The sequence below is a fragment of the Vicugna pacos genome, chromosome 14 (genome assembly GCF_048564905.1).
Source record: "Vicugna pacos chromosome 14, VicPac4, whole genome shotgun sequence".
Taxonomy (NCBI): domain Eukaryota; kingdom Metazoa; phylum Chordata; class Mammalia; order Artiodactyla; family Camelidae; genus Vicugna; species Vicugna pacos.
In genome coordinates this window covers 68,601,511-68,624,395 of record NC_133000.1, presented here as the reverse complement: position 1 = coordinate 68,624,395, position 22,885 = coordinate 68,601,511, and the positions used below count along the sequence as shown (strand labels likewise).

Here is a 22,885-nt window from a genome sequence, read left to right as displayed (position 1 = left end):
AGGAAACTCAACTGAGTTTCTCTCCTTTATGTGACAAATATGTTGCATTCAGCTGGCAAACAGATACCTTTGTAAGATTCAGTTTGGGTACTTGCACACATCTGGTGACTAGAGGTGGTACTCAGTGGTACCATTGAAAGTGTCCACGGGTGGCTTGTCCACTATGGAGATCTGAGGGACAGTCAAACTTGACTCCTTGTATGATTGCCAGGGATTCTGAGAGAGACTTCTTCAAAAGAGAGAAAGGAGAAGTTGCCAGTGTCTCCAGGTCTGGCCACAGAAGCTGGCACAGCTTTGCGTCCACCGTGCTCTGTCACCAGCCCCTGTCACAGAGCTTGCTCATATCCAGTGAAAGGGGACACTGGCAGCCCGTCCTCTGCTTTTTCTCTGCTACAAATGAGTCAGTCTTCATGTTCCATCTCTCTTCTGAAAGCCTGTCTGTCCTTAGGTTTTAGGCTGTTTGGTTTCCCCGAAATCTCAGCTCTCTGACGGGCTCAAGAATAAATGGGATTTTGTAATATGTCCAACTTTTTTTATTAACAGGGTGCCAGTAACATGCTTTCCAAGATACATCCTCGGAGGAAGTGGTGTTCCCTGGCTTTAGAACGTGTCAGCAATTCTAGATCCTAGACTGCTGAGGAATTGTGTCTGCAAAATGCTTGGGGAAAAATCATTGTGAACCTAAAAAAATTCTAAGAAATCCTTTTTTAGCCAAATTATCATTCTAATAGAAGAACAAGAAATGACAATTTTCTTTTTTTTTTTAATTTTAAAACTATTTTCTGTCAACCTATTTCCGCTTTGAGAGTTTGTGGAAGAACAGCTTAAGACCACTCAGTGGTGGTCCCTGCTTACTCACTGTCCTGAGCGGTGGGAGCTGCAGGCCAGCCTTCAGGGGCTGACTGAGCGCTCGGGTCTCAGGAGGGAAGCACTGAGCAGGCACAGAGGGCGCCTGCACGCCTCCCCGCTCTGCCACCCCGGGCTGAGCAGCAGTGAAGTCGGGAGCTGGAGCGGTCCCTTCCCCCTGGAACTCCCCCTCGGGCACGGCCACAGCCTGCTTCCTTTGCAGTCTCTTCAGCACCTGTGTAGATGTAGAGACCAGGCGTGACCTCGCACGGTGCTTACGGGAGATGCTGCAGCGCATGCGCAGAACCTCCTGGGCACACATCCGCCGCATCAGACCCCCTGAGCGAGCGCCCTGTAGTCGCAGGGATGGCGATGTCCACACAGTGCAGAGCGGGGTCTGTGTTACACAGAGAAGGGGTAGGCAGGTTAATGTAAGACGCCAATGGGAGAGACTGAAGGTCAACCCTGGGATCAGTAACCACCAGGAGTCTCAGCTCCGGAAGGCTGCCTGGATCTGGTGAGTGCAGGTTCCAGGAGTGAAGTGGCCAGCAGTAGGGGGGCTCCAGTGGCAGCAGGAAACTTCAGCCCTGCTCGCAGGCCAGTCTTCCTGGAGGAAGTGGCACTGACATCAGCTGGGTGTCCAAGGGCAACAGCGACATGAGCTGCCAACAGAAGCTTCTCCCAGGCTCTCTTCAGATTTATGATTCAGACACCATCACTTTTCCTCTCCCAGAGAGACTGCTCCATTTGGAAGTCAAGACTGGCGCCAACTAAGTGGGCTTCTGCAGCAAGGAATTTGAGGACGTCCTCCTCTTTCAGTTGCAGGACATCAAGGGCTCCGGACATTGTGAAAGTTTCCCTTTGAGATACAAGAGAACCCAGAACAGCACCACATGGACCACTGCCTGGGTAGCGAAGAAAGGAGAAATGACAGTTTTGACTTGCAAGAACTAAATAAATCATCTTGCTATAATTTCTGAAGAAATATCTTGAGAACGTATTTCAGCAAAACAAGGTGGGGGAGGAACAAAATGGAAACATATGGGAACCCAAGAAATGATGGCTTTTACCGAGAGATACGTGGTAGGGCGCTTCTGAGTAATTGTCAGCAGGCGTGGAAGTCAGAGGGTTCAGACGAGAACAGTAAGTCATAAAGTAAGAAGAATGTGTGAAATACAGCAAACAAAATCCAGCATGACTCAGAGGGTGATCAGGGTGATTCTTGACCTCAGTTTTTAATGATGCAAATAGTTTGGCTAATGAGTGGCACATTAACTGCCCCTCTGTTATTACAAACCACTTTCACTCTACCCTGCTCTCTATTGCACTAGTTTTTTTCTCCCCAAGTAGACAGTAAGCCACCTTTTCATCTCCTTCTTAATGATAACTTCATATAGAGTCATGTTTGATAGTAAAGAAGTGTAGTCAATTTCACAGTTAAGTGTATGATTTTATTGACATGATCCTTTAAGAAATAGGATACACAAATTAAATTGGTACAAGTTTATACAGCTAATAAAATATTTTTTTCCTAATCCTAAACCTGTGGCTAGTCAAGGACATATATTTAATTTTATAATCATTTTTTTTAAAAAAGAGGTAGAGTTGTTGAGTTGGATGTGGGTTAAGACTGACCATAAGATGATGTGGGTTTCCTGATAGAAATCTGAAACAACAGAAATACATCCAATTTGATCAACTTAGCCAACACTTGGGATATGCAACATGACTTATCTGAATGTAGCATATGTTAAAGTCATTCTGTCACCAGCTAAAGTATAGCCAGCTTTAAGATTATACTGCAGATCTAAGCAGTGACTACATGAGACATAATTAATCGGAATCAACTTTATTGATGATGGCAGATGGATAACTGTGCTTCCGATAGTGATGCTCTGAGAAGGACCCAGCGTCACAGAGTAGTGCTACGAGGAGGAGGAGGGTGCTTAACCTGGACCCCGTCCCTGGGAAACATCCCGAGAAGCCCAAGTGAAGAACATCTTATTTTGAAATTTCTTCAACTACATCAATGCCATGAAAGATAAGGAAAGGCTGAGGACCCATTCCCGCTTAAAGGAGATTCAAAGAAGCATTGAACCAAATGCAACAGGTGATGCAAAATGTGGTAGACAGGACATTATTGGAGCAATTTGCAAAACTGGATGATGGACAGTAGATCAGATAAAAGGATTCTGTCAGTGCTGCATTTCCTGAAATGATACATACAATGATTATGAAAGAGCACATCTTTGTTCTTATGACACATACGCTAAGGCATTAAGAGAGGAAGAGGCGTTGTATCAGCAGGTCATTCTCGGATGTTGTGCACACACGCACACACACAGGCACACGCGCGCACACGTACACACGCACACAGACACATGTGCACACACAGACATGCACACACAGGCACACGCGTGTACACACATGTACAGACACGCACACAGGCACATGTGCACACGTGTACATGCACACACAGACACGCACACACACACACAGACACACACACACACACACACACGACACAGGGAGAGGCGACAATCAGTGAATCAGGGAGAAGGATTTATGGGAACTCTTTGTACTAGTCTTGCCATTTTTCTGTAAGCTTGAAATTACCCTGAAGTAAAGTTTGACAATATTACATCAGGAAATAACTGGCCTAATGCTATTTTAGAGTAATCCTTATTTCCACAGCTCCCTTTATTTATTGAAATCTGCCCAAGCACCCTGGCTTCTAACCCAGAACTTATCTCTCTGCCTTAATTTTGTACTCAGGAGGTGTTAAGCGTGGGCACTCAGTTTCAGCGATCTTGAGAAGTGCAAAATCTAGGTACTGCACAGTCCTCTTTTAAAATGTTACATTTCATCAAATCACACTGATGTGTGAGAACTCTGAACTATTCTTTTAGGAAACTGAAAATCAAACCCTCCTTTAAGTTCATCCCTAGTTAAACTAAGGAAACGATGAAGATTTATGTCTCATGGAGTTTATTTTTTCACACAGGCCGTTAGATTTGAGAAAATAACGATAAGATTGATAGGAATGACTGTTACAAAGGGCGTGTTGACAACTGTCTTTAGAGAAGATGTCTACAAAGGGTTCGGGAGGAAAAAGTTATCAGCTTGGGATTTGTGGAGAATTTTCCCCCCAAATGCAGACTCTCTTCTAAACACCTGAACAGAAGGCATTCAGATTAACAAAATGGTGCTTTCTTGGCCAGCATAGAAATTTCTCTCTTGCTCCCCCTCCTCCCTTCTTCCTTACTCCTGAGGCCTAATACCAACAGAAGACTAAAATTCATCTGCACTCCACTTAATACGTGCAGCCAGCTGTGATTTTATTTTTGATGCTGCCACATGAAAAAAGTTTTTTTTTCCTGAGCTATAGGTGTTAATTGGTATCTTTGTATCTTGCTAATTAAGTTCTAGCAACACCTTTTCCCTCTTCCTCATTTGCATTTAATGAGCTCCCTTGTTGTATTAATTTATTAGATAATTAGATAAAACAAAAAATAGTTCAGTTTCTTTAGGCATGGCTTTGGAAAGGACACCTTAAGAATTCAAAGGCTGATAAAAATGCATACATTACAAGAAATAAGATCAGCTCAGGAAGAAATATACTTAATGTTAGCCTACACATTCTTACTGACATGTTTAATAATGGGATCATTAGGGCATATATATATATGTAAAGAAAAGATTGATTCAGAAGCTCAGGCAACAATAATTATTTTGGTGTAAGCAAAACAGAATCACATATGATACAACGTGATGAACATACCAGAAACCTTTGCAACATTTAAGTACAACAAACAGATTATCAGTTAAGCAAGGTGCCCTCTGTTCTCTAATTATCATATTTATTTGCATGTTCATTTTCTTTCAAAAATTCTTTTTAAGCCATCGGCCAGGCGTTATTAAGTTTTTGCTGCCTAATATGGTGCCAGAATTTACTTGACGAAAGAAAAATGGAAAAATCATTGGCGTACATTGAAACTGATCATTGTTTACTATTATAATGCTTCCCGCCCATCGGCACTTAGGGACTTCTGGACATCATTCTGAGTGATGTTATTGATTCCATCCTCCTGTTCCAGCTCAAACTGGTTCAGGCTGATCGCTTTCTAACTTGTGTAGTATCTGCAGAAAAGTTCATGACATCTCTTATTGCTCTATTTCTGTTTTCGGCTGAGCGGTGGATTCTGTTGGGATCCTGTCTTTATCTCTTTAAATACCCATTATTCTTACCTCTTTAAATATCAATTAATCCTTAAGGTGAAGCAAACATCCAAAAATCAAGATATTAAGCCTTGAGTATTAATACTACATAGATAGGCTACATAGGTAGGCCTAAACTCAGTCAACAATGACATTGCATTTTGTGAACCACAGAAGATACACTGAAGCTGAAAGTCATAATAATATGCAAGGCTTCAGGTATCTTTAATAGCTATGATGACAGAAATGACTACCTTTGTGGCCCAGTTTGGTAACATTGAACTTCCCAGCACATTGTAGTAAGAAGCCTTAAGAAGTGCAGTAACTAAACCCCCAGGAGATGATGCTGTCAGTACATCCTAAAGCGATGGTACTAATTTTCTAGGCTGCACACATCACATCGATACTTTGCTTGAGGGTAGAAACAGGTCTGTAGAGAAGTCGTGAGCTAGAAAGCAAGATGAGTTTTTCTCTGCTTGATCTTTAGGTGAAACGCATTGGAGTAAAAACTCTTTCCAGTGTCATTTGTCACTCAGAAATTAGGAGAGTTTTTCTCCCCTATATTCAAGAAGAACCAAAAGTCAAGTAATAGATGTATCAGTCAGAAAACTCCCACTGCTGTTGGTTTTGTGTTGCCCCAAATGGCAACTTAAATCCCTCATGCCTGTTACAAGTATAAAGGGAACAGAAGACCCAGAGAGGCGATTGGAGCCAGAGATAGCAGAGCTGCGAGGAGACTGTTTGCAGAAAATATTCTTCCCATGTGTGGACTTGGCCTTTGAAGCAAAGAGTTACAACAGGAAATTAGGAATAGGCTGGTGCAGCCTCGTAAACAAGTATAAAATTGTGTCAGCGCACCAAAATATTTCACTAGACTGCCCTTCCCCTAGGAGGGTCCCAGGTGGTGTAACACATGCAGTCAGCAACCCTTCCGACATGTCTAGCATATATGATTATTTTGGCTCTAACCGGCCATTAGTTATTTGTAAGCTGGGGCATAAATACAGAGGCTCGTTGAATATTTATGTCCAACTCCAGCATCCACATTTATTAATTTGTCTACATATGGGGAATATGGTTATGAGGGGAATGGAAAATATTTACTCCGGGAGCCCTTGATGTAATACATTAAATATGAACACGCTCTTGGTGTGGGGGGTCCTGGAAACTTGGTAGGAGTTGGGTCCCTGCTGGCCCTTTATCATTTTTCTCTTCCTACAACTGAATATAAAACTGAAAGGCTGCCTTTAACATTCTTAAACTGTGATACTGCCAGACTCATCCTATAAGAAATTCCCTAAGTTTTCATCCAGACATAATATTTTTTATTAGCTAACTTGTAGCAAGTCTCTTCTCGGAGCCCTACTAAACACGATACTAAATGTTCTTTTTGCCTTCCTAGGAAAATAACAATCTGGGACTCCTTTGTTTTTCGCAGAACAATAAAATTAACCAGTTACTGAATTTATACTCTCATTAGAGAGCCATTGTTACTGTTCTTTTAACAAAAGAAAATACTCAAAGGAAAACAAACAAAAATTAGCACAGAAAAGAATATGACAGATGTGCATTATTCCCCCTGGATATTAGATTTGGAATGCGTTCATAGAGAATGGTGTCAGTGTCAAAGATTCAATGCTGTAGGAAAAAGCGATCCCCCCAGAAAGTCTAATTTTCACCTTTTTTCTCATTTATTGGATGAAGTCTGTAGACATCATTCTCCTTTTGTATAAGGAATAAATACCATGATTTGCCAAAGTAAAGTACTTGAAAAGGATTTCCTACAATTTAGTGGAGAATCTTAAAATCTTATACCACTCTGAATTTTTCCAGATATCTATCAATCCTGAAATGTTTTTCCCAGGCTTAGATTGATTCTCTAAATCACTCATCCTTCTCCGATGTACAGTGATGTAGCCACTGAATTATATCTATTGAATTTTGCCTTCTCTTTTGAGTCTCCCAAAAAGGGACACTAAAATTTTGTACTATTGAAGGGTAGAGAAATGAAGAAGTATCTCAAACTACCTTCCTTTTTAAGAGGTAAGCACAGATTGATCAAATAAGATATCTGAGCGAGACCTCAGATGTGATTCAGTCCAACAGATCTGCCAACAGAGTTGTATTCTAGAATCACCTGGAGAATTCTGTAAAAGATTCCTGGGATCCACCTTTGAACTTCTAGGTGGGATAAACACCATGATTATCAAAGTAACTCCTTGTAATTCTATTGAATGCCCATCAATCTTTGATCACTTAATTTTAAGAAAAGCTGATTTTTTTTCAGTTTAAGTAATTTAGTCAACATTAAAAATGTGCTTTAGTGGTGGAGAAGGATCTGCTTTTTGAACTCCTAATCCAGCATTTTATAAAATGTATTAAGAAGAACTGACAGGAATTGTGTTTTTTATCGCTGTCCTACATAAAGCTAGTCCAATAGGATATTTAGGGTTAAATATCCTTTTTGATCAAGTAGGATATCTTCTAAAGTTATGGAGTATTTAAATACCCTTAGAGAATAGTCACAAAATTATTCCTTGCATTTCTATCTCCTATGGTAATGTTATCAAAATAAAACGAGGTAGTGTGTCAGGTGCTTGCTGTAACTGCCTAGAAATCCTAGGTCTTTGGCATATTCATCTCATATTTGTTAGAAGAATATTAATGCTTTTTATCTCTTATTTTCATTTATAAGATGAAAAGGTAGCTTTTGCTAATTTCATTAGGCTAAATTGAGGGATATAGAGAAAAACGAACAGTTTGGAAACGTTTATTTGGAATATATTGTGAACACTTGAAAAAAAAACTTTCAGTTGTGTGTGTGAGAGAAAGACAGACTATGTTGACATGCAAAATGGCCTTGGGAAGTTTTATGGAATAAAAATAAAGTGGCAATACACCACTCTCCCAGATGGAGTGGTTTTGCTGTGGTTCAGATCATGGAGGGTGACATTAAGCTCTTCCAAAAGGAAAGCACAGTGATAATCCAGTCACAGTTAACTCCAGGATGAGGGACTGAAGACGCACATTGGGATTAGTTTCTTGAAAGCAAGAGACACTCGGGTTACAGTCAGGACGTGCTTGGATTAACGTATTCCAGATACAAGACTATTCTGAAAACAGTGTGAGGGTTCTATGGGTTGGAGCAACCGTCCAGCATGGTAGACAGTCACGTCAGTCAAGAATATTTTTGGCCACAAGTAACATGTATGCCAATAGACTGTGACTTAAACAAGTAATGTGTTTATTTTTCTCAAGAAAAAATGGATTTGAAGTTAGGCAGTCCAGGGCTGGGTTTTAAATTCCTTTCCTGTATTTTTTTGATGCCTCTCTATGATAGTGACTTGAAAGTAATATAATTGAATGTCTTATCCACCCCCCGACCCTTAGAACTAGGTTTTTATCACATAATTCCAGTTTAAGGATGATTGGATTCATAGTAATATGTCATATGACTGGCAGAAAAAAGAGTGTGAAAGAAAGGAGGTGACCTTTAAAAATACTGATAATGTTGTTTAAGGCAATGAGGCAAAACTGGACAGCGGCAGGCAGAATGAAAATGATCTCTTAAACCAGACGGGTGATTGGAAAGAGCTAAATACGTCAGCTTTTTTGTCTCTCTGTGTGTCTGTTTGTTGTTAATTATTAATGAGTTACAGGGGCATAAAGACTCAGTTTAAGAACTGTAACCCAGAACTTAGCTGAAGTCTTTCTTTATCAAGTATTGCCACAAGCATGCTGCATGATCATCTATCCAAAAATGTCATGACTTAACACAACAAACATTTGTTCTCAAGCTGTCCATCCTGCATTTGGCTGAGTTCTGGATGCTCTTGACTGGGTTCCGCTGGGAGGGGGGATCTGCTTCAGGCTGAAAGGTGGCTGAGCTGGGCTCCTGACGTCTCGCCCTGAGCACAGATTGAAGGGATAGGAGTGTGTTCTTCTAACGCAGTGACAGACGCTCAGGTCAAGCCCACTGCACAAGCGCACTGGATGAAGTCAAAAGAGGGTGGTTGGGGGAGGTACACACAGCCATCATGAAGCCGTGGGCAGACTGTTGACATGTGCTTCGACTGTGGGCGAGCGGGGTGCTGGAAACTCCCTGTCATTCATATAAAATGGTCACCACCAAGGCCTCCTGAAAACTATCTCAAATGTATTACTGTTAGTATCATTATTTAACCATGAGGTTTGTCACCACTGAAGGTATGCAGTAGTTGAAAAGAAAGTTGCTTTGTTGACTGGGAAAGTGTTTTCCGAGTAGAAGAGGATGGAGGAACAGCCTGGACCAGCGCCTCCCAGTAGAGGCTGGCGAGAGAGGGCTCTTCTCACAGGAGGAAGGACACAGGGTTGAGATGGGCTCACAAACCCGGCTCCTCCTGGTTGAGGACTTTTCTGTTCTCTAATGGAGGCACAGTCATGAATGATCACAAAGGCCACACACCCGTCATTAACTGTGAGTTGATATATAATTGGTTTTTGGCTTTTCTATGTTTATCCAGCACCTCGTTCAGATCTCCCCACTTATTTGCATGTATCATAAGGCTTTTATTAATGACAATTTTTCTCACTGATTTAAAGGGAGTAGAGTGTGTTGTGGTTCTTATATAGAGTAAATACTTGGTATTTATTTGATGATGAAATGATGTTTAGTTTATTTACTGTTAGTATCTTCAGAGAGACTAAGCTAAAAGAGTCCCTTTGCGTTTTGCCAGGATGTCTGAATTAACACAGAGATATTTCCTGGCATTTTTTTGTCCCCTGAATGGCTGACCCAGACTCACTGATGGCAGTGGACCACAAGAAATGCAGAAAACTATTACTTTTAGAAAAATGGGATAAAACTTGTAAGAAATTTAGATAACTGTCTACTTTTATAAAAATGACGTGGATTTTAAGCTCTAGTCTCCTATATTGTAAACTAGTGAGTTTAAATCACATAAAATTATACAAAATTTTAATTTTTCTTAATATTGTTATTTTGGTAAAATTGGGGTATTTTTCTCTTGTATTCTATTATAAGTATTTTATTTTCAACTCATGAACTACTTTTTAAATACCAGATTCTTATATCTATTTCCTTGTCAGATAAATTGAGCCTTATTTATAGAGTATGAATGTTCCAGTGGCTGGTTTAAAAGAATGAGGCAGTAACAATTATCACATTTGTTATATGATTCAGATGTGAGACCCGAACCCCTAAAGAGCTAGGTCCCTTAATTCGTTCAATCTAGTTTCTAAAATTACGGGTTTAGAAGGGACCTCAGAGGTTCTCTGCTCCAACCTGGCATTAAAACCGGAATGTTCCCCACCAACGTTCTTGAATAAGCTGAGGGGTAACATTTTCACTAGATACATAGATTAGGAAAAAAAAAAACTGAATGACATTTGCATGGAACAATGTTAAATGTGAAAAAGGAGGTGACTCAGGAAAAGAAACTCATGCAAATTGCGAGCACAAACACTTCACAGAGAAATTTACCAGAGTGAAAGTAGCTAATAAAATGAACAGTAAAGGAAATGTAATTGTCTAAAACACATCACAAAATAACCAAATTAAACCAAAGAGAATGGGCGATGCTGTGAATGGCGGGACGAGAATTAAGCCGACAATTTCTCTTACTTGCTTTGAAAATTTGATAATCATCATTATCATCTGAGCAGAATGATCAGTTAAATAGTTCTACTTTAAGTCATCCTGGGACTTACACAGAAAAGGACATGTGACATTTATGAAAGACACATGCAACTTCTATTATCAAGGAGATATTACAATTAGTAATTAAATCACCTTGCCAGGAAGGATTTATTCAATTTATCATAGAAAATATAGATGTGTCCTGGGTGCTTGACTTTGCCTTCTGGTTTCTTGTTTTTACCATATCTTAAATTAAGGAAAAATGATTTATTATTCACTATTTTTTTCTGAAATATCCACATAAAACTGTTAGCTTATTAAACAATAAGTCAGTTTTGTTCTGATTTTTGAAACTACAGTGCTTGGCAAAGAGAAAGTGACCTTACCCACAGAATTAGGTTTTGTTGACATGATCTGGTTATCTTACTAAGATAGGTGCCTTTTTCTGCATTCACAATAACCTCTGTTACTCTGATTATTTTCATATTGCCTTGTTCCCATCAGGAGAACACATAAATAATGAGAAACAGGGGATTCAGGGGAAATGTAATATTGTGTAGTTTTCTTGTGCAAATTTCCTCTTCAGTCAGTGCATGCTCAGCTGGAAGAAATAATTTGTCAAATATTCTTCCCCACCAAACGGTGGTGATACTCCCTCAAAAAATGTTCACACTAAAGCCATCCATTAGTTTTGTGCTGACAGCACAAGTCAATCCAGTGTCCCTGGACCCTGAATTACTCTGAGGAGTACAGTCAGAAGGAGCAAGACAAACGTCTTTTTGCAATATCATCCATCAATCTAATAGCAAATCAGGTGTATCCATTTTATTGCAGATAGTTTCCATCCAGCTACCTGCTCTCCTCCCCGTGGGGTTGGTTCTCCTCCTGCCTCTAAAATGGCTGCCAGCACCTTCTAAGTGTGCGTGCTTCTTCACTGGCATCCGATGAGAGAGTGAATATATTTCCCCAATATTTTTGGCTCAGGAAATTTCTGATTAGACAGGTCAGGTCACATGCACACCCCTGAACCAAACGGTGTGACCAAGAGAAAACAGTATGCTAACTGGCTAACCTAGGATCTTATGATTGGAGGACTAAAACACAAAAAATCTCAAGTTGAGGAGAATTGGTTCTTTGAGCAAAATTCACCTACTTCTGCTACGAGGCTGGGAGATGCATGCTGAGAGGCAACAATAAACACATCCTGGTTATAAACCAGATCTGGCAGCGCCAGACACTCCACTTTTTTGTTTCATCATATCAGAAAAGCTGCTGTGATTCAGAGCTCACCCAGTAAACACATATCCTTTTGATGACAGTTATTGGCAACATATCTAACAGCAGCTATGCCCAAGTTGCCCTCCTTTGAACCTCTAGCCACGTGCATGTCCAAGGCTACAGAGTTAACGTTATGTATATTTCTTTGCCTCCCCACATGCCATCACAATCAAGTATTTCTTGAGAGCCTGTTGTGCTGGAAAAGATGGACATGAACAGATTTGTAGAATGTAGTTCTCGTAGGACTTTAATATCCTCACTAAGTCTTGAAGGGTGAGTGGGGAGCATCTCTGCAGACAATGGGAGAAAGGCTTCAAAGTAGAGTGAAGAGTAAGCCAACAAGAAAAATAAAACAGCATGGAATTTCCAGAGAACTGCAAGTCACTCTGCAGCCTGACCCAAGGGTGTGATGGGATTAGAAGAGGCAATGGTTGGTAGGAATTAGATCTGGAAGGGTCCTGTGCTACCCAAGGGAAAGCTGGAGACATATTTTGTCACGAGTGAAGCACCACTGGGAGAATTTTCAAGGGAACCTGCATTATTGTTTTCACCTAAGAATTCATTTTGGCAACAGTGTGGAACATCATCTGGGAATACAAAGAACATCAGTGAGGCAGTGTGGAAGCTATTTCCAAACTCCAGATGATGAAATCCAAACCAAGGAGATAGAAGTCCCAACAGATGCAGGTGCTCTTTAATACACAGATTCTGTAGGACTTGGGAGAGAATTAAATATAGTAGGAAAGAGGAAATGAGAAGTAGGAGAGCGTGACCTGGTTTTCTTACTGAGTCTGCTGGTGTGAGTAGGGGTAGTGTATTAATAGAAACAGGAGATTCTAGTTGAAGGAAAGGCTTGGCAGAGGAATGAATTTCATTTTAAATATGTTAAGTTTGAAGTGTGTGAGGGATTTATGTCAGGGGGTCTAACAGGCAGCTAAATACCTTTGTCTGGAGCTCTGTAGAAAAGTCTAGGTGTCAAATATCTGCTTGTGAGTCACTAGTTTATATGCAGTGGTTGAAACGATGAGAATAAAAGAGATCATGGAGGGAAGTGTTCTGAAGGAGAAGTAAGCAAACAGAAGACATTTGGATAACGCTAGGTACTTAAGGAATGAATTACAGACAGGGAATCGGTCAAGGAACCGGAGAATAAAAGGTCACGGAAATAGGAGAGCGACCGGGAGAGAATACCTGATGGAAACTAAAGGAAGAATCTATTTGAGGAGAAGAGCTTGGTCAGCACTGGAATATACTGAACACACACCAAGTAAGACACATGGCAGTGTGTTTGCTGGATGCTGCCATGGCCATTTCTAGTCATTATTTAGAAGAGTTTGGAGTTTGCAGTCAGAATTTCTTTTGAAAGTAGCATTTTTAACTGAATATTTTCTTTTTCTTTTTTTTTAAAGATGATTTATTGATTCTTAGAATCACACGGTATTGCAACTGGGATTTCTTCAGTGATTGGCAGGTCTCATTCTTCACTGGCACATATCCAAATTCTGCAGTGCAGCGTCAGGACCTACTCAGGGTTACACAGTTAGCTGGCAACCGTGTCAGGACCAGAATTTCATTATCTTGATTTCAGTTCATTTCTAGAATCTTTAATCACTTACCCTCCAAACACAAGCTATACTTTTAGTTTTTAAAGCAGATAAATTCTTTTGTATCAAGTCTTCCACTTTTTTTTTTTTATCCTTTCATTCTTATCAGCTATCAGTTCTTCCAGGCAGCCTTTCCTTTTTTCAGCCTGGATATCATGAATACCAATCACTTCTCTCATCAGCATCATTGATTCCCATCACCTTTTTGTTTCCTTCACTTCTCCCTGCCCTTGAGACCTGCACATCAGGAACAGTCCTCTGATCTCTTCTTTTGGTCTCCACGCCCACATTGCTAAACATAGTGCTGCAGTTCTGGAAATTGGTTCTAGTTCTAATTCTTGCCATATAAACCCTTCTTGAGTGCACAGTGCTGTGCAGAAAATATTTTCCTATCCTTGGTCAGTATTTGCTGTGATTTTTCCTATGTGTTTATATCTTCCCTAATTTTTTAGGTCAATTTCAAAGCTTTTCTTTCTGGGATTCAGAACACATCACACTTGCTGCTTCACCGAGATAGTAGTAGCACTGTTACGTAGGAACCCTCTCAGCTGTGTTGCTGCCACCTACGAACATGCCTAGAAACACACCAATTTACATCCTCCCCTCTCCTTCTGTTTCACCCCCTCTTCACTGTCCAATGTCAATCTCAGTCTCTCTCGCTGTTTTAAGAATCTTGCTTCAGCAGGCTTTGCCCTTCCCTCCTAGATCACCAGCATCTCACACTCTACTGGGTCTTTTCCCTCGTTAGCAACCATTTTGTAAGTGTAAATTTCTACAATGTAACGTCATCTCTAAGTTATCACTCTTTCCTTCTTTTTTTCTCCTCCTGCTCCTTTCCTTTCTACCCCTCTTTCCTTCCTTCTTCTTTCTCCTCTCCCTCCTCCCCCTCCTCCTCTTCTTTGTCTCCTCCTTCTCCTTCATCTCCTCCTTCTTTTCCTCGTCCTCCTTCTTTTCCTTCTTCTTCTCCTCCTCCTACCTCATTTCTCCTCCCCCTCTCCCTCCTCCTCTCTCTCAAGGACCATGCTTCTGAAAGGAGTCTCTTCTCATTGTCTCAACTTTCTCACTTCCAAGTCACTCTTCAGTTCATTGAAGTCCACTGCAAATGACCGCTACTTTCATTGTTAAGTCCAAGCTGACATAAATCCACAAATCCTGACCTGGCAATGTGGTTTTGATCTCTGATTATCAGACAGTATTTTGACAGCAGTGAAATTAGTCAAAACCAGTGGTTTTTAACTCTGCACATTAAAATTATCTGGAGAGTTAAAAGTACTTACTGATGCTCAGGTCCCACAAGAGCAATTAAATGATAATCTGTTTTGGGTGGAATCCAAGCATTAGTGCTTTTAGAAGGTTTTCCCTGCCATCCTAATGTTCAGTAAAGTTGGAGATCTTACAATCTAAACATTAATATGGAATAAAGTGAGGAGACAAATTATAACCATTCCTAAGCAGAGGACCACATGGCATTCAGTAAATCTTCCAACGAGGAAAGGGGAGATAGAACTCAAAGGGAAAGAATTGTGTGTGAAAATGCACTGGTAATTGGGTTTGGAAGTAAAAATGGAAAGGCAGGAGCATGTAATATTTTCTTCTGGCTCAAAAATGAGGCAAATCCACAGGAAGAGAAATGTTCTTAAGGAAGAATGAAATTTCAGGCAATGTAGAGTGATAGGGATCTTTTCATAAAGTTTGAAAAGGTAGAACATTTCCTTCATGGTGGAACAGACTCCAGAAGTCACAAATAAAAAATAGTGAATGGGAGCTAGTCTGTAGTGGAAAGATCACCACGAAAGAGAACAAACAGGCTTATGAGTAGGGGCTGTAGCGTTTGGACCTTTATGTTTCTATACAATGGGACCCACTTTTGCTTAAGTTCTAATCCAGATGTTACTCTATTGTGCAAGTTAAAGACATTGGAATTCCCTCTTCCATCATGGAAAAGAGCAGATCTCTAAAGGAGTAGTGGGGACTGCATGGGAACGCAAGTGAAAATGGTATGGGAGAGCCATGAAGGCCATGGGTCATTGAGTGTGGAAATCTTACAATCTCTCACCAGGAGCAAACTTCCATAAAAACAATTTTGGCAAACACCTGCTGCAATAGTATAAAATAAGAATTTTCCACGTAAGATTGCTGACACTGTGTGTATGTTTGTGTAGACTAATGGATGGCAAGACTGGGGGATTCAAAAAGTAAAGTATTAGCAGAACGTGGACACTGAATTTGGAATATACCTGAATAGGACTTTCATTTCTCACACCTGTCAAAGTGTTTTTTCAGAGTTCTTGGTAAGAATCCTTCCCTGAAGGCTGTGCTCACAGCTCCATCATGAAGTGTTCACCGTGAGTGTATATAGATGGGGCTTAAGTAATCATGGGAATTGGTATTTACAGAGCCTGTGCAGCAGGCACCACACTCAGGGCTGTATGAGACATTCTTAAATTAGAATTATAATAATATACTTACAGCTTTCATGTCCTAGTGGAATAATTCACTCTTACTTAATGTCCTTACACTTCTTGTATAATCTTGTTTTAAAGAACCTTTCAAAATGTAATTAATATTTATTTTTACTGAGTATCATTACAATCCGAGCCCCCCAGTCAAAATGCTTGTGAACAAAATTGGCTAAAACTTGTTAATAACGTGATTTTCTGACTGTTGCTCTAACAACTTTTATTTTGGGTTGAGATGTGCTATATTTTGCAGTTGTGTTTTGGGAAGTGCCTGAGGGTGACAGAAATTAATTGACAACAAGCTCCAAGTAGAATTTTTATGTTGGAAGCTAGGAAGTCCAAATTCCTGGAACGCAGCAGTATGTAATAATTTCGTATGGATGGTGATGTATTGCTTTGTGCTGAAATTTTCCAGCAGACTTCATTATAGAGTTAGGTTTTTGTGCTATATCTTAGTAGATCAGTAGTTTTCAATGGGAGTAATGTGGGGAAAGATATCACAGATGAAGTCTAAAAATTCACAAACATTTAGTGTAGTTCCGGTAACCTGAGTTTGTTGAAGTGGAGCTGCCACAGAAGTGTGAATGAAAGTTAAAGTCAGAAAGTGGTTAAATAATGCGTTGCAGTGTCTCTAAAATAAGATCAAGAAATATGAGCTCTGTAGGCGGTGGTGAACCCCTGAAAGATCCTAAGAATTTCTTCAGCAGAAGCAAAGTGGTGTTTCATTGCCAGTGACTTGGTGCACATGAGGGTGGGCGGGAAGGCACCAGGTAGCTGGTTGTTGCAGATGCTGGTGCCTTGGGTGCGACTTTAGTGTGCTGGCATGAGGGTGGATGTAAGAAAGTTCAAGAATGAACAGTTTTTAGCAATTTCATGAGGGGATGGAGGAGCATAAAAAAAAGTGAAAGATGACTCCAAGATTTTCATTCTGAATGTGACAGAGATCTGATGCCAAGTAAGTACATTTAATATAACTGAATTCTCCTGTGAAGAAGGAGAAATCGTTTTCATCATTTATTAAGTACTCAACTTCTCTGTGGACTTATAAACGAAACAGAAACAGACTCACAGACATAGAAAACAAACTTATGGTTACCAGAAGAGAAAGTAGGTGGAATAACTTAGGAGTTTGGGATTAACAGATACACACTACTATGTGTAAAATAGGTAAACAACAAGGACCTACTGTAGAGCTCAGGGAACTATATTCAATGTCTGTAATAACCTGTAATGGAAAAGAATCTGAAAAAGAATAGTTACACACACACACACACACACATGCACAACTGAATCACTTTTCTGTACAACTGAAGCTAACACAACGTTAACTATACTTCAATTTAAAAATGATTTTTTAAAAAAGAGACTTCTCCAGGTTTTCTGGAGTATGCTGTTCTTAGGGATTTGATCGTTTGGGAAGATTGCATGAATGAATATAGAACCTCACTAGATTATGTGTGTGATAGGTCCTGTTTTCCAAATGGCTGATACAAAATTCAGTAAATGGTTTTCAGATTGAGAGGACTTGACATCTAGCTTTTATATGTAAAGACATGCACTAGTATAGCGTCTCAGTTCATTTGAATATTTTGTGCCATTTTCTCACAGTCATTACATCACATCTGCTGTTTCATATAACTCAACCCTAATTTTGAATATCATGATTTAAATACTTATGAAATATCATTAAAGAAACCTTGAAGTTCTAAGAAATGCAGTGATCAGTGTCTTTTAACTCAAGATCATATGTGAATAGCTTTCTACTCACTTAATTCCTCTTGGGATTTTGAAGTTAAGTTCACATTTTTTAAATGATGTAAAATATAGCTGCTACTTGATCTAGACTGGTTACTAGGGATCTGCAGTGAAAATGCTGCTACATTGTAAATTGCACCTATGAAATCAATATATTTATCGGATATTTGAAATGCTTTGAGAATCTCACTTTTACTCTGGGTCACTTGATCAGGCAGCTTTGGGTACTTTTGTAGATTGCCTTCTTTACCTGCACAGCTGCTTACAAATGATTCCCGGTAACAGTTAATTTTTATGTTTTCTTTTTTTTATTACAGGGATAAAGTTGTCAGGAGATTGCTTAATTTTTATAGCTTTCTCATTTGGTATATTCATCATTATAAATTAGTTTTCAACAATTTTGTATCATGAGGTTATTTAATACATGGTTCTAACCTAAGAGGGTCTGAAGTCTAATACATTCTCATCAACCTGAGTCTGAAAGAATAAATACAGTACATATATGGAAGATCAAAGGACCAGAAATGAACGATTTTAGCCACCGTATCCTACCGAACCTGATAGGGTACAGATTTGGGAGTTAGTATTAAGGAGACACTAACTCCTTTAACAGATCAAACGCCATGTTTTCAGTGAATTAACGTAATAAAATTCATTTCTCACTTGTGTCAAATGGTCAGGTGTCCTTCAGTGGCTTAGAATTCTGTGATATCTCTGTTCTTTTATATCAGCTTGGTAAGAGTTCCACTGCATTACTTGGTGTATGTTTTTGTGGGCTCTTACTGTTAAAATTAAAGGGAAAGGCTAAGTGGTATGGGGAATACTAGGATATGTGTGCATCAGTTTACACAAATTACCTTCCTGTCTCAGTGGCCTATAACAATAGAGTCTTATTTTCCACTCATGGGATTTGTTGGCTACTGATCCACTAAGACTTTGGTCTCACTGTCTTCTTTACTCTTAGATCCAGGCTAAGTAGCTCCCCTACTTGGGACAGCGGTGTTCTTATGGCAAAATATAGGAGAAACAGAGGAACTGTAGGCATCATTTCTGCTCATGTTTCCTTACCCAAAGCAAGTCACGTGGTCAAGTTTGGTGTCATCAGGCTAAGATGGTTTGATTTTCCTACAGGACAAGGGAGCCAATACATTGACTCCATCATACAACTTACTGCAGTGGATTCATCTAAATAAAATATTTATTAAATCTGTTACTTAAACACACAAACCTTCTATATAATGGTTTCTTTTTGTATTATTTGAAATGCCAATACATAAAGAACAGTAAGAAGCACTTGTATTATGTCCTTATTCAAATTTTACTTTGTCTTTTATCTATTATGGAAATCCTCATAGTCTGATAGTGATCCTATTTATTTATTTATTTATTTATTTATTTATTTATTTATTTATTTGAATTCTTGACTAATGACAGAGGAGTCTACTTCAATTTTACAATTTTAAGAGTTTTGAAGTCATGGAGGAAAAATATAACACAATAAAATACAACTTTTATCTAAAAATAAAGAACTTTGGGGAAAAATCCAAGCATGCTTTTGTTGATTTTGGTATTTGGGAACACAAAGAAAATATTACAGGTAAAATAAAGGGAAAGTCACACGTGTGTTTTTTTCATTAAAGAATCGTATTTGTCAATGCTGTCCAGACCACATTCTCAGGTAATCTGAGAGCCATGCTACTCACACTAATCGCTTTTAAGAGGGTAGCTCAACCCTTTCTTCACAAAGAAAGCAAGAAGTTCTCAACTTCCCTTCTGCCCCCTCACAAATCATCCTTTCTCCACACTTTTAATATTGAGCTCTGTAACACACCCCCTACCCCATTCTCCAAGGGTCTTTGTTAGGGGCTAACCATCTCTCCCATTTATCTTTTACCTTGTCCTATGATTATTCCAATGATGCTTTCACCCTTCCCTTGAAACTGTAATCAGTGTGTATTTTCAGCTCTGTGGACCATATGGTTTCTATCACCCTGCTCAGCTGTGCCTTCCTGGGGATTATACATAAATACGTAAATGTGTGGCAGGGGTACTTCCAATACAAGTCCATTCACAGAGACTGGTGGCCCCACGGCCCTACTGTTGACCCCTCCTCTAAACTCCTCCTCTACACTCTTCTAGTTTCTCTATTAAACCACTTTTTATTTTTTTCAGTCAACCTTCTTAGAAAAAGATTGTAATGCTCATGGTCTCCATGCTCTCCCCTGTTTCATGCTTCAGAAATCTGCAGTCTGACTTCCACTTCCCATGTCCTGAAAGTTTCTTGGGAAGAGTGACTTTCTAATTGAGTAATCATGGGGAACTCCCAGTTTGACCCTTGCCATTTTTGACTTCTTTTCTTTGGATTCTGTTAACAGCCTACCCCTGATTTTCCCCTGCTTTATGATATTTCCCCTCAGTATCTTTGTTGTAAAAAATGACTTTAATGGTAGATCCTAAACAACAACAACAAGAACAAAAAACAAGGAGTGACTAAAACAAACAAGATTGTTTTTCTGCCTGTCTTGAAATCTGGAGTTAAGGAGCTTAGGGCTGGTAAAGCTATTTGATGATGTTGTCAAGAGATCTAGGTACTTTCCATCTTTCTGCTCCATCCTCCTTATCATCTTGGCCTTTGTTCTCATGTTTTCTGCCTTGTGACAACTCTGCAGGATTGATATGCTGTGGACGGACCTCTTGTCTAAATCCAAGACAGACAGGAAGAGACAGAAACTAGTTCAAGTCCCCTCTGTTCCCTTTTATCATAAAGGAAACACAGTAGATTCTCCTCAGCTATCACTGGCCCAAGTTATGACAGGCTTCGACAGTCCGAGGTGAAAAAAAAGTTGGGATGATCAGTATTTTCAACAAGGCATATTGCCTTCCTTTTCAAAATTTGGTTTTCATCTGAAAGGGGCTGAATGAATATTGGTTAAATGGTTAACACTGTCTATCACAGTGGCCTGGGCAGGTTATTTTTCCTCCAGTAACACTGTAAGTGTTGGTGTTCCAGAAATGCGTCCTTTAATGGGTCATGCTATTTGTCTACATGCTGTTCCTGGACAGATCATAAACTATGGTAGCTTTAAGCATCACAGACACACTGCTGATGGTCAACTATTTCAAGCTAAGACTCTAGCATCTTATGTCCATCTTCTATGGGGTTTCACCTTCTGGTTTCCCCATGTGGTTTTCAAACAGAAGGTATACTAAATGCGATGCCTTTTCTTTAAATTGCTATTTCTCATGCATCCCCCACCTTGGTTGTTATGAAACCAACCAACAAGAAACTCAGCTTTCACCCCGTTCAACCCCCTACATTGCCAAGTCCCATTTACAAAGTCTCTGTCACCTCCCTTGAGACTATTAACTCCTTTTCACACCCACTGTCATTCTCACGACTGCTTTCTGGTTAGGACTTAGTATCATTTCTCACTTTGTCAATTGAGGAATAAGTTCTTACTTGATTGGCTTGCTTCCTATTAATGCTGCCATCAGAAGAATCCTCCTAAGGTACAGATCATCTTCTAGCTTAAAACGCTGTGACTCTTGTCATAATTAACCACAGGCCACCCAGGCCATCCCTAAATTATCTATTCCTCTGTGTCGCCGATGACTTTCAAATCCTTTCCTCCTTCCAGACCCATTCTTAGAACTCTGTTGTGGGGGAGGGTATAGCTCAGTAGCAGAGTGCATACCTAACATGCCCAAGGTCTTGGTTCAATTCCCAGTTCTCCCATTAATAAATAAATACATACATACATATCTAAATAAATAATCTAATTACCTCCCCCCAAAAAAATTTAAATAAAAAAACCTTTTTTTTTTGGTTGGCTAGATATATTTACCTAATGTCTACCTGGCACTTATATGCTCGTTTCTGTTGCCTCATTCCTCCATCTTTGCACCTTACTCACTGGCGTCTTCTCTTCCCTGAAAAGGATATTCACTTTGTGCTTTCAGGTCTTTCCATATTGCCCTCTGTCTGCCCATAAAACTGTCTGGATTGCTTGGAGAATTGTCCCCTTTCAAACTAGATGGCATTTGCCATGTCTGAGTAAGAGCTTTCAAGGCTGTGATATGGTTTTGCTCTCACACTTCTCCCTTTTACCCTTAGAACCACATGTTTCTAATAGAAGCTGCACCTTTGATCTGGATTCTAGGGTGGAAAGGCATGAGGAGCAAAACCATAGACAAACCGGAGCAGAAATAGAAAATGAATGAGAAAGAAATGATCATTGTAAGCCTCTGACATTTGGAGGTTATTAGTGTACCCTAACCTTGGGAAAACGGACAAAAACAGATAATAATATTTGCATATGTAAATTCAGTTTCCATCTAGTCTCCTAGCTTTCTATTGATGCATGCAAGCAGGGAATGTTAGCATATTTCCACAGGAAGAAAAAAAGAAAAAAATAGTATCGCTACATCTCCTTAGATGTTGAGTAAATTACGAGCCTGGATTTCCTTCCTGTATAAGTCCTATTAGCTTCAATAATGCAGAAGTCTCTTCAGTTAGAATAAAATAAAAACTGAAAGCCGCACTAAATCCTACTCAGCACTGCATTTACCATGTGACTGCTGCTTAACAACTACTTGTAATGAGTTTTACGAAGGAGTTTTCTTCTCTCCATTTCCATTTCATCAGCTTCCATGGACTCCCCAGCCTTTACTGTGTTTCCGTCCTGACTACGCACTTACACAGGTGCTTACTGATGTGCGTGCCTCTAACCAATGGACACTTCTTCAGTGCTCAGTTTACTAGAGGACCCATTAACCTTTAACTTTTTGGACCATTTCAGCCTTCATAGGACATTTCCATCTTTGGCTTTAGAGACCACAATTTAATCTTTTTTTTTTTGCTTCTGTCCTCGATGGTCTCTACCTCTGAGTGTTATCTTTTCACAAATTAATATTTAATTAACTGGAGATTTAACTTTTTCACTTGGAGGTCTCCAGATATATCTCAAACTTAAAACCTCTGCGATAAATCATGATCCCCCACCACGATCAGACATCACTGTGAACCAGTATTCGCTTTTAGAACTTCATAAAATCATAGAACCTGTGCTCCTTGGCCTGGCCTCTTT

At 39.7% G+C, this 22,885-nt stretch overlaps 1 pseudogene; it reads right to left on the bottom strand.

Annotated features, from left to right (window-relative positions):
- Nucleotides 1-824: 824 nt before the first annotated feature.
- LOC102542279 (small ribosomal subunit protein uS2 pseudogene) lies at nt 825-1,692 on the bottom strand (annotated as a pseudogene).
- Nucleotides 1,693-22,885: the final 21,193 nt, after the last annotated feature.